Source organism: Alexandromys fortis, unplaced genomic scaffold, assembly GCF_014885135.2.
Source record: "Alexandromys fortis isolate MF-2015 unplaced genomic scaffold, M_Fortis_MF-2015_v1.1 scaffold_46, whole genome shotgun sequence".
NCBI classification, from domain to species: Eukaryota; Metazoa; Chordata; class Mammalia; order Rodentia; family Cricetidae; genus Alexandromys; species Alexandromys fortis.
In genome coordinates, this window is record NW_026067919.1 from 4,392,618 (window position 1) to 4,410,859 (window position 18,242).

The 18,242-nt window shown below is 40.7% G+C and overlaps 1 pseudogene; it reads right to left on the reverse strand.

Annotated features, from left to right (window-relative positions):
- Positions 1-601: 601 nt before the first annotated feature.
- On the reverse strand, positions 602-10,506 carry LOC126500619 (F-actin-capping protein subunit alpha-1-like; annotated as a pseudogene).
- Between the last annotated feature and the right edge of the window lie 7,736 nt (positions 10,507-18,242).

The following is an 18,242-nucleotide window of genomic DNA, read 5'->3' on the forward strand; positions in this document are numbered from 1 at the left end:
CCAGAGAAGCTGCTGCCATGGAATATTCAAGAAACTTCCTTTGCCTCCCAACATGGACCCAAAAAGCCCCAATCCAAATGTATGAAAACTATAATTGTGAGATGCTATAAACAATCAAAGCAGTCAGACAGAGGAGTGTGTCGTCCACTTAGTTACAGTTCATAACATAGCCTCTTTAGCAACTGGTGGATCAGTAAAAGCCACTGAAGCACTGGAAATGCTTTAAAGTATGGGGTACAAAGTACTGACCAAATACTCTGTAAAAACCAGCAACAGGACGTCATGGCTAGGAAATTTTCTAAACAGTAAAATGACTTCAGGATAGATCTCTTTGACATTAAATGTAGCAGAATTAAAAAAAAAAAAGATTTACAAGTAGATATAGTGATAACAGAAAATTACAAGGCAGAGAACACACACACACAAAAGAATCAAGACAGTGCTGTAGGCTCAACAGTATTCCATGAGGCTAGAAGATCTGTTAACTTTGTTAACTAGCAAAATATCACTCTTGTTTGTTTATAAATCACTTATTAATCATAGGACCACACCATGGTGAATCCTTTGCTTTCCTTGTACTGGAGAATCCTACCGCTGGCCTTTAAGCATTCTTTATTTCTTTGCCAATCTTGTGACTGAGTATCTTGTTCCATTCGATTTTGGTGCGGGCAACTGGAAGTTACTGGGGCAAGGCCTTGAATGCGGTGTCTGACATTGACAGTTTTCACTAATTGTTGTCTGATTATCATTTTCTGTACTCCCTATGAGTTTAATAAATTCCTTGGAGGTTAGGGCTTCATTAGAAACAGTTACTGAATCCTGCACATCTTTATGACTGACCAACTGAACACTGCCATCTTAATAATAATGAACCGGAATCTTGAGCACCCCAACCACCAGGGCCATAGTGGTGTCATGGTGAATTTCCATTTTGATCTCCAATGACCATTCCAGAAGTCTTTGGGCTGAAACTGGTGGCTTTCAATGCATGCAATAATAGTCTGTTGCCCATCTATAGTTTTAGCACAAATGGTACAGAAGCCATTGGAATAATGATCTTTCACACAGACTCTTAAAGCCCTGTCACAGGACTCTCTCCAAGATTTCAAGCCTCCATCCAGATCTTCTGGCTGGGGGTCATGTGCTTCTTTCTGTAAATGATCAAACTTTAAGTAAATTTTGTGTCTTGGATCTAAAAATCTGCTGTTACTGAGGTTACCATACACTGTAATTAAGACCCGGTCGTTGTAACCTCCTATCTTCACAGCTGTGTTTACCTTCTATTCATCTGACACTTGATCTTCAACGCTGGATATCTTAGCTGCTCTAACCCAGCTTGGTGATAACGGGCTGAAGAAGGAACAGACCAAGAAGGAAGCTCAAACCCAGCACTTGTAATCCATCATTTATGTACTGTTGGAGACTCACACAATTAACCCAGCATTCATGATGCATGTACTGTGCACGGTTCATATTTGTAATCCAGCTTTTGTTATGAATGTACTTTGTGAGACTCAAAACAATGAGCAAGCACCAGTGGTACATTTTATGTGGGAGACTCAGCCTTATAAACCAACACTCATAGAGCATGTATTGTGTGAGACTTATGCCTATAACAGAGCACTCATTGTGAATGTACTCGAGAGACACCCCTGTAACAGAGGACTCAGATGCTTGGACTGATTTTACAAGGTCCATGCCTATAAGTCAGCACTCACTGTGAACTTACAGTGTTCAATTCCAAGCAGTAAGCATGTACTATGGGATATGCATACATGAAACTTTGGAGATGCATGCGTGAAACCAAGCAATCATGTTTCATACACTATGGAAGACTCACACCACTAACACACCATGCTAGTTAGTATCAATGTTCTGTGCATGATTCAAAACAATGAGGCAACACCATGGTGCCTAAACTTTGGGAGTCTCGAGTCTATAACCTAGCATTCATCAGGAATAATTCAGAATGAATGATTCAAAGCAGTGAGACAGCACTCGTGGTACCTGTACTGTGGGAAACTCATGCCTATAGCCCAGCACTCATGGAGCATGAAATGGACAAGGCTAATGCCTGTAATCTGGCACTCATGATGTTTTTACTCCGGAGATGCGCTCCTATAACCCAGCACTCATGGTATATGTACTGTGAGAGACTCACTCAATTAATCCAGATTTCTTTCACAGTGCCTGTACTGTGGGAGGCTAATTCTTATAACCCACATTCATTGAGAGTTTACTGTTCAAGACACACAACATTAAGCCAATACTCATGGTGCTTTTAGTGTGTGTGGCTCATGTCCATAATACATCATTAATGGTGCACATATTCTGGAGACTCAGGATTGTAACCCAACATTCATGGTTTATGTACTGTTGGGGACCCAGTCGACTAACAAGCACTCATGGTGCATATCCTGTTCTTATGTTTATGAGAACTCATAGTGAATCTAGCCTGCAGGACTCCAAACTGTAAGTCAGTACTCATGGCACATTCACTGTATAATGTTCATAATTATAACCTAGCCCTCATCAAGGATGTACTGTGTGCAGCTAATGTGTTTAACCTCATAATCTGAAGAAACACACCTAGAACTCAGCACTTACTGTTCAAATACTAATGGAGAATCACACCATAGACCCAGCACACTCGTCAATATACTGTGTGTAACTAAAAACCTATGACACATTCAAGTACCTTATGAGTAAGTTCATGCCTATTCCCAATAACTAATCATGAGTGCACAGTGCTAGATTACAGACAGTAAGTCAGTCTCATGATGAATGTACTATGGAAGGCTCACAATATAACATGTGACCCATGGTGCATATACAATGGAGACACATAATTTGAACTTGGAATTCATGATTTAAACACCATGGGATACTCATGTCATCACCAACCCTAATGGTAACCCTAACATAAGTATTATAAGCCACCTAATCATAACAATAACCCTAACCTTAGCCCTAAAATTAATGAGTTCCGTAAACCAGACTCTTACAATAATTTCAAATCCTAACACTAACCCTAATGCTGAATTCCAGTAGTTACCTACCCTTAACCCTTTCCATAATACTAATTCTAACACTATCCCTACACCACCAACTATAACTCTAAACCTGTGCCTAAGTAACTCTAACCCTAACCTTGTGTTCCAGATACTATCCAAACAAAAACCTAACCAAAAAATTAACCCAAAACCTAACCTTGAGTCACAGAAGTCACCTAATCCTAAACATCACCCCAATCCTAACACTACGCTAACCATTCCTAATGCATTAAATAATAATAATTAATAATAATAATAATTTTTAACCTAACTCTGAGTTAAAGAAGTCACCTCACCCTAACCCTAACCCTAAACCTGTGTTCCAGTAGTCAACTAAACCTAACCATAATCCTAACTTTAAGACTTTCCCTGCCCACTAAACCCAACCCAAGTAACCCAACACTGACATATATTGTATCCCTGTACTGGGACCCTTGCAATCTTAGTATAATGTACATATACTTTGGTGGGCACATTCCTATTAGCCAGCACTCACTGTAAATGTGCTGTGATCAAAATAGTGAACCAGCATATATGTGTGTGTGTATACATATATATATGTGTATATATATATATGTGTGTGTGTGTGTGTTATATACATTGTGAAGCTCCTGCCTGTAATGCATTACTCATGGTACATGTGCTCTAGAGGCAGACATATATAACTTCCCACTTGCCATGTGTGTACTGGGCAGCATTCATGCCTATTATCTAGCAGTCATTGTGAATGTACCATGCTAGACTCAAAACAAGCCAGCTCCTATGGTCTATGAACTCTGGTGGGCTCTTACCTAACATCTAACATTCATGGGGAATGTACTTGGGTAGACTCATTTCTGTCACCCTGCAATTCATTGTGCATATCCTATTGGAGGCTCTTGCCTATAGCCCACCACACATTGTGTGTGTAATATGTAGGTTTCAAAACAGTAAGCTAGTATTCATGTACTGTGGGATGCTCATGCATAAAACTCAGGATCTATGGTGCATGTTTATGCCAGTCTCATGGACCAGCACTTATGGGTATTCATTGTACATATATCTGGAAATGAACACCCACAACACTCATGGCGCATGTACTGTGCAAGAATCATGCCTATAACCCAGCACTTACTGTGAATTACTGTGTGATACCCAAAACACTAAGCAAGAACTCACGGTGCATTTACTGTGGGAGGTTAATGTAGCACTGAGGGGGCATGGATGTAGCACTTGGGGAGGCTGATGCCTATTGCCTAGCACTTGTCGTAAACATACTATGTGAGAGTCAAAAGTAAACAAATACTCACCTTGAATATAATATGAATTCCGCACTTACTGTTGATTGTAATCTGGAGATGGACCCCTATAAATCAGCTCCCACTGCTCATATACTGTATGAGACTCAAAATAGTGAACCAGCACTCATGAGACATATATGAACCTATAACACTGCATTAATTGTGACTGTAATGTGAGAGTCAAAACAGTAACCCAGAAATCTTTTTGTATAATACTATGGGTGACCAACACCTATCACCCAGCACCCATTGTATTGTACTCTGAAGATGCATGCCTGTAATGCAGCAGTCATAGGGCACACACTATATTAGGATCATGCCTATAACCCACCATTCATTGTACATTACAACACTCAAAACAGTAAGCCAGCACTTATTATACGCACTGTAAGAATGTGACAAATGTATTCCTAGCACTCATGGTGCATTTGCTATGTGAAGCTCGAGTTTTTAACCAAGACCTCCCTGTTCTTGCACTCGGGAGACAGACTAATGTTAGGAAACACTCACGCTGCATTTACTGTGCCAGGCTGTTGCCTAAAACCCGTCACTAATTGTGAATGTATTATGCTGTGCATAAAGCAGTAAGCAGCACCAATATTAAATTTACTGTAAGATGCCCATGATTTTAACTCAGGATTCATGGTCCATGTACTGTTGGAGCTCATGTTTATAACCCAGTTCCCATTGTTAATGCATTTTTCAAGAATCAAAACAGTGAGCCATCACTCATGGGATATATAGCTATATAATATATACACATATATACTGTGGTAGGGTCATGCCTGTAACTTAGCACTCATTGTTAATGTACTGTGTAAGATTTCAAGCAGCAAGCCAGCACTCATGGTACACATGGGAGGATCATGCCTATAACCCAGGACTCACGGTGCATAGTTGATGGTGGGCTCATGACTGTAATTCAGCATTCATGGTGCATGTACTGTGAGAGGGTGGTCCTTGTAATCCTAGCACTCATGGTACAAGTAGGCATGGGCCTATTAGCCAGCACTCATTTTGAATTTACTTTGTGAGACCTGAAATGATAAACCACTATTCATTTTGCATGTACTGTGTGAGACTCAACCTGTTGCCCAGCACTAGTTGTAAATGGAATGTGTAAAATGCAAAACAGTGAGACAGCACTCAAGATGCAAGCAGTTTATAAAGCTCATACCTATAATCCAGTAAGTATGGTTATGGACTCTGGACATGAACACCTATAACACAGAACTCCTGGAGTACATACTAAAGGAGGCTCATGCCTATTATCCAATATTCATTGTTAATGTACTATGTGAGATTCACAACAGTAACCTAGCACTCATGATGCCTATATTATGTAAAAGCCATGCCTATGATCCAGATCTTATTGTGAATGTACTATGTAAGATTTGAAACAATAGGACAGGACTCATGGTGAATTTATTGTAGGAGGCTCAAGATGATAACCCAGCATACATGGAGCATGGAGCATGTACTATGTGTACCTTAGACATGTAACTGAAACCTCAAAGTTCTGCAAACTCGAGAGATACCTGCCTGTAACTCAGCACTCTTGGTGTGTGTACTGTGGAAAGCTCGAGCCTAGAAACCAGGATTCATGGTATAATTACTATGATGGACTCATATTGTGCATGGACCCTGAGAGTGTGTTGTCAGTCATCCTACAATAACTCATGGTACTTGTACTCTGAGATGCTCATGCCCGTTACCCAGCACACATTTTAAATACACTGTGCATCACTAAACACACAGGAAGCCTGAATTTGTGATGCATGTATTGTGTGAGGCTCAGGCCTACAACCCAGCACTCATGTTTTCAGTCCTGCACTGCACATTCCCGGTGAGTGCTGGATAATAGGTACGAGCCTACCAGAGAACATGTACCATGAGTGTTAAGACTATAAGTGTCATCCTCCCATTGTACCAAGAGTCCTGTGTTACAGATGTGAGTCTCCAGAGTATAGGTGCACAGAGTGCTGGGTTGCAAGCTTGAGTGTCACACAGTAAATGCACTCTTAGTGGTAGGCATATATTTGTCATTCTCCCACATCATACATGTTCCATGAGTGCTGTGTTACAGCACTGAACCCACCACTGCCCATGCACAATTATGTATTTGGGTTACAAGCCTGAAATCATCAGAGTAACTACACCATGAGTGCTGGGATACTGGTTGGAGTATCACACAATCCATTCAAATTAGTGTTGGGTTAGAGTCATTAGCCTCTGAGAATATATGCACTATGAGAGCTGGCTTACTATTGGTATTTTTCCATATTACATTAACATTAGCCTCACATGTTAGATAAACAATGAGTGCTACAATACAGACTGAACCATCCTGCAGTACATGCACCCCATGTTTACAGGTATACAGGTATCAACCTCCACAGTACATGCACCATGAGTTCTTGCTTAAACCACTAGCCCACTAAAGAACATACACGCTGAATTCTGGGCTTTAGGCAGTAACCTTCCACAGTACAAGCATCTCACACATTACCATGAGTGTTGGCTTGACATTTTGAACACCTTACAGTACATTCACAATGAGGGCTGCTTTGTAGGCATGAGCCTCCTGCAGAATAAGTAATGTGAGTGTCAGGTTACTGTTTAAAGGGCTGCACAGTAAATTTAAATGTGTGATGGATTACAGGCAAGAGCCTCCCACAGTACATGCATCATGATTTCTGGATTGCTGTTTCAAATCTTTTATAATATATTTATAATGAGGGCTGGATTGCAAACATGAACCATCCACAATACACATACCATGGTTTGCTGGGTTACAGCAATGAGCCTACAAAAATACAAATCCTACGAATGTTGAGTGTTAGGCAAGAGCCCACCCCAGTATATACATAATAAATGCTGGGTTACTGGCTTGTGCCTCAAATAGTACATTCGTAATGAGTACTGGCTCATAGGCATCAGCCTCCAAAGTTCATGCACCATGACTGCATGTTCAGGTGTGCTTCTCCAGAGAATATCATAATGAGTTTTCAATAACAGGCTTGAACCTGACACAGTGCATTCTCCATGCATGGTGGTTAAGGGTGTGAACCTCCCAGAGGAAATGTACCATAAACCTCATGTACTGTTTTGAGTTGTCTCTCAATGCACATTCAAAATGAGCATACGTAATTGACATGAGCCTCCCACAGTGCATGCATCAGGAGTTCTGGGTTTTAAGCACTACTGTTTGCTGTCCATCCATGTCTATAACCCAGTACTCACGGTGCATGGTCTCTTTAGACATGTGCCTATAAGTACAGCATTCACGGTGCGTGTACTGTGAGAAGAGAATGCCTACAACTCAACACGCATTGTGAGACACATGAGTTCCCATTACAGGATAAGGCTTATTCAGTGCATGTACATGAGGCTTACAATGTACATTCACAATGAGTGTTCAGTTATAGACATGAGCCTCCTGAGTGCAGGCACCATGAGTACTGTGTTTCAGGGGTGTGTCTTCCAAGTATGTGCACAATCTGTTCTCGTTTATGGGCCTGAGCCCCTCACAGTATACGTTCCCTGAATAATGTGTTTTCAGTGTGAGTTTCCCATGATAAATGCCTCATGCGTACTGTACATTCACAGTGAGTGCTTGTTAACAGACATGAATTTCCCAGAGTAGATGTACCATGAGAGCTGGTTTACTGTTTTCAGTCGAGGATACTACATTTACAGTGATTGCTGTAGTATGAACATGAGACTCCCACAATATGTGCTTTATGGGAACTGCATTATAGTCATGCATCTTCAGAGAATATCTCAATCAGTGTTGGGTTACAGGCTTGAGCCTCAGAGTAAATTTACCACAAGTGATAGGAATACATTGTCATCTTCCCAGAGGGCACCATGAGTAATGGCTTACTGCCAAGATCACAGTACAATACATGCATCATGAATACTAGGTTATAGGCCTGAGCCTCCCACAGCACGTGCGGAATGAGTGCAGGCTTACAGCCATAAGCCTACCACAGTGTGCTTACAATTAAAGTTGGATTATAGGCATGAACCTCCCACAATAGATGTACCATGAGTGCTGGCTCACTGTTTTGAGTAATCACATAATGAATTCACAATGGCTGCTGAGTTGTAGGCATTCTCTTCTCACAGTACAAGCACTGTGAATGCTGCACTTACAGGCACGTGTCTAAAGGCACCATGTACCGCGAGTACTGTGTTACAGACATGGATGGACCTCAAACAGTACTGGCTTATTGTTTCAGGCTCTCATAGAGCGTTCACAATAAGTGCTTGTTAATAGGCATAAGCCTACCGGAGTACTTATTGGGATGCTCACTTCCATACCACAGCATTCATTGGGAATGTACTATGAAATACTCTTTAAGTATTTAAGTAATAATGGCAAAAATATACTGTCAGAGGCTCATACCTATAGTGCAGTACTAACTGTGAATGTACTATGTGTGTTTCAAGACAGTAAGCCAGCATGCATTGTGACTGTACTATGGAAGGCTCATACCTATAACCCAGAAATTCATTGCGAATGTACGGTGATAGGTTACAAATTGTAAGCCAGAACTCAACAGTGCATATACTGCGTGAAATTCCTCCCTGCAACCTAGAGCTCCTTACGCATATAATTGGGAGATGCAGGTTTGTAATGCAGGAGCTATGGTGCATGCATTTACAGTAGGAGGCTTATGCTTATAACCCAGCACTGATTGTTAGTATGCTTGGGGGACACAGACCTATAATAAAGCACATCCATGTGTTTGCATTTACTGTACAATCCTCCTTCCAATAACTCAGCACCCACTGTGAATATAATGTGCTAGATTCTAAACTACAAGCCAGCAATCATGGTGCACATACTTTTGATGTGTATGCTGATAACTCAAAATTCATGATTTATGTGCTGTCAGAGACCCACATCCAACCTAGCACTCAAGATGCATGTATTGTGGGACACGCGTGTTTATAGCCCAGCACTCATTGTGAGTGTATGCTGCATGACTCAAAACATTAAGCCAGCATTCGTGTTCTGTGAGAGGCTCAAGACTACAACGCATCACTCTCAGTGCACATATTCTGGAAATGTAAGCTTGTAACCCAATCTATCTTTTATTACAGTGGGAGACCCACACTACTAACACAGCTTGTGCTAGTACTGTACAAGTCTCATGTTCATAAGCCAGCATTTATCATGAGTGTACAGTGCTAGATTACAAACAGTAAGCCATCACTCAAGGTACTCCTGTTCATGACACAGCACTCGTTGTGAATGGACTGTGTGTGGCTCAAATTACTAAGCCAGCACCCATGGAACATATACTGTTGGAGGCGCACACATTTAACACATCACTCGTGGTACACTTTATCTGTAGTTATAACAAATTCAGGATTCATTGTTTATATACTACGGGATACTGATACCCTTAACCCTGTACCCATAGTGCATGTTCTGTGAAAAAGCTCCTGTTTATAACCCAGCCCTCTGGGGGACTCACACCAGAAACCAAGCATTCATGGTGCATTTACTGTTGGAGTCTCACACCCATAACCTAGCACTCATAGAGTGTGTTGGACTGAAGCCTTACCCTAGCACTCATGGTGCATATAAGCTGGATAGTCACCCAATAAATGCAGCATTAATTATGCATAAAATGCTATAAGCTATTGCCTATAGCTCAGCACTCATTATTAATGTAGTGTGCAAGATTCTAAACAGTAAGCCTGAACTCACAATATATACAGTATAGGAGGATCAGGCATACAACCCTTCGTTCATGGTCCATGTACTCTAGTAGGCTGATACATGTGCACCGGTACCCATAGTGCATGCACATTGGGATTCTCACAATGAAAATCCAGAACTTATGGAGCATGTACCATGTACGTCTCATGCCTATACCACAAAAATTATCAAAAATTATGATTATGCGCTCATGGCGCATCTACTATGGGGAGCTCATTCCTACACCCCAGCATTCATTGTGAATTTACTGTGTGAATTCCTAAAAGTAAGCCAGAACTCATGGTGCATTTATGGCATGTGGGGGAGGAGCTCACGCATACAGCACATCACTCAGGGTGCTAGTACTGCTACCAAACAAGCATTCATGATTTATGTACTGTTGGAGCTTCACACCACTAACGCAGTAGTCATGGTACATGTTCTGTAAGAGGCTCATGTTTATGAACAGCACTCATTATACTGTATACGACTGTATACCAGTAAACCAGCACCCATAGTGTGCTTAACTGGGAGAGGCTCATGCCCATATCCAGCCCTCATGGAGCATAACTTTTGTGAGTCCCGCACGTATAATCCGGCGTTTATGGTGCATGCGAGGAGCAGCATTTATACTGCTCTCGTGACTGTAAGTGATCATTCACGGTGCAATATACGATGGGAGGCTGTTGTTTATAACCCAGATCTCAATTTGAACATTCTGTGCAAGACTCAAAACAGTAAGTCAGCATGCATTGTGCATTTTCTGTGGGTGGTTGATGCCTGTAACCCACCACTCACTGTGCACGTAAACAGGAGATGCACACCTATAACACAGTACTCATTGTGCATAGACTACGGGAGGCTCATGCCTATAATTTAGTACTCAAACAAGTAGCCCAGCACTAAGCTGCATGCACTCTGGCACTGTAGGCTCTTGCCTATAACCCAACATTCACGATGCATATGCTGTGCTGGTCTTATGGTTGTGACCTACAACTTATGGTGCATGTACTGTGGAAAACCCATGCCTATAACCCAATGGTCATGGTGCATGTATTATTGTGAGAAGCTAATTGTTATGATGCAGCATTCCTGGGACATGTTCTGTGGAAGACAAACACCACTAATACATACTCAGGCTGCATTTACTGTGGAAAGCTCTTGCCTATAATACAGCACTTCTGGTGTGTGTACTCTGAGAGACTTATGCTTATAAAGCAGCATTCAGGGAACATGTACTATAATGGGTTCGTGCCTGTGACCCAGTTCTCATATTGCATATACTCTTGGTGTTTGCTGTATGTAACCAAGCACACGTGGTGCTTGTACTCAAGAGGCTGCCATGTAGTGGGCTGTTGTGTCCAGCCCAATGGATCTGTATGTTCCAGAGAAGAGAAGTGTGGATTGAGGAAAGAAATAGATAAGAGACAATGAAAAGAGTGGAGAAGGCATCCGGTGGATACTATGATCTGCCTCAAGTTTATTACTTCAAGTTCTTATATACCCCAATCCAAAAGTGGGGGAAGACAGAGGACTTCCTTGCCATGATGCAAAGAACAAACAGTAATTTATTCCATTCATCTCCAAACATTAAATAATCACACCCTTGATCAAAATATTTTGTCTGGGCAGAACATCCTGTAACCATGCCGTAGGACCAGCATCCTGTCATATAACCTTGAAGGAGCAAGAACAGAGCTGAACTCTCTGACCTTTAGTCAAGGTGAAATGGATTCATTCTATGAACCTTGACAGTAGCTTCATGCATGCAACTCAACACTCCTGGGGCATGTACTGTGGGAGACTCATGCCTATGATCATGCACTCATGGTGAATGTACTGTGAAAATATCATGGCTGTAAACTAGAACGAATGTTACATATGTCTACAGTTGAAAATTCATGATGCCTTTACTGTGGTGGGTTCACATTGTAATCTACCACTCATGGTGTATTTACTGTGGGGAGACTTTGTCTGTATCTTAGAACTCATGGTACATGTACTGTTGTTGGATGTTCAAGCCTGTATTGCAGCACTCAATGGTACATAAAGAGTGGGAGGAGCAGGCCTGTAAACTCTGACCCATAGTACATGTAGTATGGTAGACTGATAGTTGTAACCTAACACTCATAATACATGCACTGTGAGAGACACCAGCTTGTAATCCATCTCTCATGATTCATGTACTGTGGAAGGCTGACTTTTGTATACTAGTACTCATGTTACATGTACTGTGAAAGGCTCACTCAGCATACATGGCGCATATATTGTGGTGAACTTGTGGCTGTACTTACACACTCAAGAATGTGTGTACTCATGGGGGCTCATGTGTATAATCCAATATTCATGATGCATTACTATTGTGGGTCCATGCTTATAATCCAGTACTAATGCTGAATACTCTGAGAAGCTCAGGTCTTTAACCCAGCAGTCATGGTGCATGTAGAATAAACAACTCACACTTGTATCCTAGCACTCATGGTGAATTTACAGTGAGAGGCTCAAGCCTATAACCCAGCATTGGCGGAGAATGTATTGTAGGAGACTCATGATGCTAACCCAACACTTATAATACATGTAATGTGAGGGCTTATGTCTATTACTTAGCATGTATTACCCTGGGCTCACAACTACAAACCAGCACTCATGCGATATGTACTCTGTGATGCTCAGGTCTTTTAGCCAAATCTCATGGTGCATGCATTTTGAATGCACAAGTTCTGACTCCCCTCATAAGCTTGACTTTGACAAGGAAAGGAAATCAGCATATCAGGATGATGCCTATACTTCCGAGTTGCAATGCGATGAACACTGGCCAATATATGGTAAAAAGTAGGTGTCCATCAGCAGATAAGTCTAAAATAAAGCATTGCATTTATTAAGAGTGAAATACTGTCATGTGAAAAAAAGGAATGCAAGTAGAAGATATTATATTAAAATAGACACAGAAACAAAAATACCACATATTCACATTGACACGTGGAAACTGAAAATATGTACAAATGTTAGTCTCAAAGACAATGACATTAAAGTCGGGTGTGGTAAAGGATGTCTATAATCAGGAGACTGAAGCAGGAGGTCACAGGTTCAAGAGAAGCCTGGGATACATAACAAGGTTTTGTTAGAGGAAGAAGAGATAGAAAAATAGGAAAAGAAGAATGAAGAGAAGAAAGGGGATGAAGAAGAGAAAGACACTTATTAAAGTGGAAGGGTAATGGGAGAGAAGGAAATTGGATAAAGAGTCACAAAATAGTTAACTAGAACAATACACTTCCACCAAACAACTCTCTGCCTCTGTGTCTCCATATGTTGAAGAGTTTGTTGGTGGTATCTTTTAAAACTGTTTTCTCTGCTAATAGAATGCATTCAGATTCTGAGATAAACTTTAGACTTATAAATTAATGGCATACCACATTTTGTTTATTCACTTTATCATTTATTTAAAGACGGCTTTGCTTTAATGAAAGTGAAGAACCTGGTCACTCCTAAGCATCCGTCCTATACGAGAGTACAGCAAACTGAAGAAGATTCTGCTTGGATGTGAGATCTAACTGATCAATGAGAATTAGAGCACATTAATTTGTCCTTGACATACATCACTACAAGGTCTGAGTGCTTGTAGCTCTGTGAAATTTGCCTAAAGAAATCTTCACTTCCGAGGTAGTATACAGGAGGTAAAACCTTTAGGAGGATAACAGGTGGAGCTGCATGAATGGGAAGAATAGACTTAAAAAGAAGCCTCCTGGGAAAACAACAGATTCACTAAACATCTTTTAGTATTGTCATACCCAGTAATAACTTTTGCCATCTGTACAAACCTCAATAGGGTCATAACAATAGCAGGAGAGCAGTGAAGATCTTAAGTCCCCAGAAAAAGAACAGTCACCCCACTATGCGTACACTCTAGTGGAAATCCTGGCAGAGGATAAGGAACATGTACAGTGGATGGTGGAGGAAAGAAACAATAAGCATCTGGTAAACCCAGATAGCTACCCCCCAGGATTCCATGATGTACAATAATAATGATAATAATAATGAGAAGAATAGGAGGAGGTGGTATAGGACGAGGTGGATAAGGAGGAAGAGGAGGAGGAGGAGGAGGAGGAGGAGGAGGAGGAGGAGGAGGAGGAGGAGGAGGAGAAGAAGAAGAAGAAGAAGAAGAAGAAGAAGANAGGAGGAGGAGGAGGAGGAGGAGGAGGAGGAGGAGGAGGAGGAGGAGGAGGAGAAGAAGAAGAAGAAGAAGAAGAAGAAGAAGAAGAAGAAGAAGAAGAAGAAGAAGAAGAAGAAGAAGAAGAAGAAGAAGAAGTTTCTCTGCTTAAGTCTATGACTCAGATAAAGCTGAAGGGTAAAAAGATTTTGGGGAAAGTTTTCCAACTATTTTTGGTGTCTCTTTTTGTTGAAACCAACCCATTACACATCCATCTCTGGATTGCCTGCTTTCTGCCACTTTTTGACTCAGATTCACATGATGCAGAGTGCATCAGCATTGGCTCTTATGAAGACCAAGAAAGTGTTGGGTGATACTAGTTAGTGGGTCTGAAGTAGACTGGTACCCATGTGTATGAGAACATATGAGAACATCTCGGAGATAAAACTTATCTCCTATTGTCTTAGTTGGCTCATGCTGCATCACTAAGCCACTAGAGACTGGTTGTTAATAAACAAAAACATTTTATTTCTCCAAGTTGGGGAGGTTGAGATCAAGATGCCAGTATGTTTGGTATCTGGTAAGGGCTCTGTTTTCAAGATGACATTTCAAGATGAGTGCTATGTCAGTGTTGCTGACCTCCGCAGGAGCCAGCAAACAAGGAAGGCCCACCTGCCCACCTGTCCTCCACTGGGGCCAGTGCAAGCAGACCTGCCCTCCAGGATCATCTAGTGACCTCCAATGTGATCAGAACTGTGACACCGACTCCACCATGACAAGCAACCATCTGAGCCTTGGATCCACTGGCACCTGGAGGAGAAACCACTGAAAACACAGACCCAATGGCACCAATTGGAGGAAAAGATGGGTAGACAACAAGATAAGAACACAATCAATAACACAAAGAGCAACATGGCACCACCAAAAACTAGTGGCCAACAGCAAGTCTGTAATACCCTAACAGAGATGAAGCAGAAGAAAATGACCTAAAAAACAATTTTAAGAAAATGTTTTAGGCCCTTAAAGAGGAAATGAAAAATTCCATCAAAGAAGTAGAGGAAAGGACAAACAGAAAATTAGAAGAAATCAAAAAATTCTTTAAGGGTAAAGAAAAGCAAGAAAAACTATCAACTAGGTGAAAGAAACAATTCAAGATTTGAAAACCAAAATAGATACAATAAAGACAACACAAACTGAGGGAGTTCTGGGAATAGAAAATAAGAGTAAATGATTAAAAACCACAAATACAAGCATAAACAGCAGAATACAAGATATGGAAGAGAGAATCTCAGGTGTTGAAGATATTAGAGAGGAAATAGATCCGTCAGTCAAAAAAAAAAGTTAAATCTAAAAAAAAAAAAAAAAAAAAAAAAAAAAGCTTAACACAAAATATCCAGGAAATAGGGGACGCCGTGAAAAGACCAAACCTAGAAATAGCAGGGAGTAAAAGCTATGTCTTCCAGAAGGGACAAATCCTGAGTCTTCATGTAATGGATAACAGAAAGATAAGAAGGGATGAAAGATCTCCCTGAAGACTTTATGCAGGTGTTCATCCATTCATGAAAGCAAAAACCATTGTGATCCCTCTAAAAAAATCCACTTAACATTGACAATTCAGTTTCAACATGGAAATCAGATTTGAAATGGACACTTAAACCATCTGTAACCTAACACTAGAGTCTGTGATGGTCAGTGTTGTCAACTGGATGGAATCAAGAGTTGCTAGGAGGTGAGTCTATAAAAATGCATTGAAGGTATCTTGATTCCATAAAGATGGGGAGACTTGCCCACTATGGGGAGCACCAATGCCTGACTGAAATCATGGGCTGGATAGAAGGTGAAGGTGTAATGAACCCAAGCATCATTCCTTTCTGCTTCCTGATTGTGAATATGATACGACTAAGTGCTTCCAGCTTTTGCCAACTTGGCTTTCCTCCTATAATAGACTACACTCTTGAGTTAGAATAAACTTTTTCACCCTTCATTTTCATTTTAGACAACAACAGGGAAAAAAACTAAGACGGCAGCCTTCCTCACATCTGTAGATGCTCTGCATGGCAGTCTTGCCATGCAGCAGGTAAGGTGGCTGACCAAAGAAGTATCACACTCCCTGCTTATGCTGAAATGTTAGTGTACACACTACCATGTGCCATTCACTGTCTCCTTCTGCCTCTCTTCCCTCTCTTACTGCCTAGGACTTTTACCTCTCAAACGAGGTTTTGTACTTGGTGTGTGTGTCAAAATACTTTCTAGAGATCTAAGTTCAATGACTACCCTGACCAGCCTCCAAATGAGAGCATACTTTACAATGGTACTGTGTGTTCATTCCATATATAATTAATTACCCAGCATGCACCATCACAACCAATACAAATGTGTAAATAATACTTAAGTATGTGAGTTTTGCTTGAAGATTTTATTAGCTTATATTACTTATATAAAATAACTAGTCTCCACCCACAGATGAAGAGCCATTAACAATTGGCGGCTTCTTAAGGAGAGAGATTCTGTTTTCTTTAAGGGTATGATAATGAATATGGACATACAGACATATGGATATATGGGCAGAACAAATCAGACTTGGTAGGCTATTTAAAAATGAAAAGTACACAAAGTTAGGAGCAGTGAGTGAATTTCAGGAGAATTATGGAAAGCAGTGGGGATGAGTATGATAAAGTATATTATATGAGTATATGAAATGTCAAAAAATAAGAGCATTATATTTAAAAATAATAATTGGTTCCATTATGACATTATTACCACAGGAATGCAGTGTGCTTTGACTGCATTCTTCTCTGACCCTTTGCTTTCTCTCCTTATTCCTTCTCAAACCTTTCCTTTTTTTTTCAATCAATCTCCCCTTTTATTTCATGACTTTTAAATTATCTAGATTCTGAACATGGAAGAACACGTTTGATATTTATGTTCTGGGTGTAGTGTACCTTGTTTAATACAATCAATAGTTCCATTAATTTTCTTCAAGTTATTTCATTCTTCTTTTTGTACAAATAGAACGCAAATATAACATGCTACTTTCTTGATTCATTCACCTGGTATGAGGTGATTCATTCTCCTGAAGCTATGGTATAGTCTGTGCTTCCAAACCACATTTCCTACAACTCAAGATAACAAAGGATTCCTGAGATAAATTTCAAAGTAAGTGACTTTGAATAAGCTTAGACACCAACTATAGAAGAAAGGAAGGGAGGGAGAAGGAAGAGGAACAGCCCTGGATATGATATTGTCTTATTGGTTATAGTATGTTTAATCTGCATTTATCTGATAGAGATTCATTGAGCTATATTGGTGTATACAATGTCTAGACTTTGCTTAAAAGACACGCAAAAAAAAATCACAAGATTTTGATACTCACTAAAGTTAGGTCATGCGTAAAGTCTCCATTTTGTATGTCTTAACGTTTTTATTATAAAACATTTTTCAGATGAACTACACACTGAGTGAGAAAGCTGTGTGCGGCTGAGGCACAAGCTGTGAGCTCTAACCGTAGCAGCTGCAACAGCATCCACAAATGTCCAATTTATGAGCCTTTCCTTCCCATCACCACTGGGTCATGGCCATGTACACTGGGGACAAACTTTTCCAGTATGAGTGTGAAATGAACCCAGAGGCTCCTGTGTTTAGAGACTTAGTCCTGAGCCAACAGCAACAATTTGGAATGCCATGAACAGTTTAAAAGAGGAGGCAGGCTTCACGGGGTTCTTGAGGTTAGGTATTGAAGCATATAGCCCCTCCCTACTCCTGGCCCACCTTCTCTACTTCCTCATCTAGAACTTCTCTAAAAGCTTTTAAACAGGGGGCAAAAAAAAAAAAATGTAGTTTACATTGTTGAAATTTACTCTAAAGTAGTGGGGACTTTGAAAACTGGGGTAAAGCAATAGCATAGAGCCAAGACAACATCAGCAGGCACAGACCCAGTACAGTGGATGTAGAATACAGATAGACTGTCTAGGCTGATCTCAGTTCATGGTTTTCCCTGAGTACTTTTATTCTAAGCAACATTCATAGGAATCGGGGGGGGGGGGCAG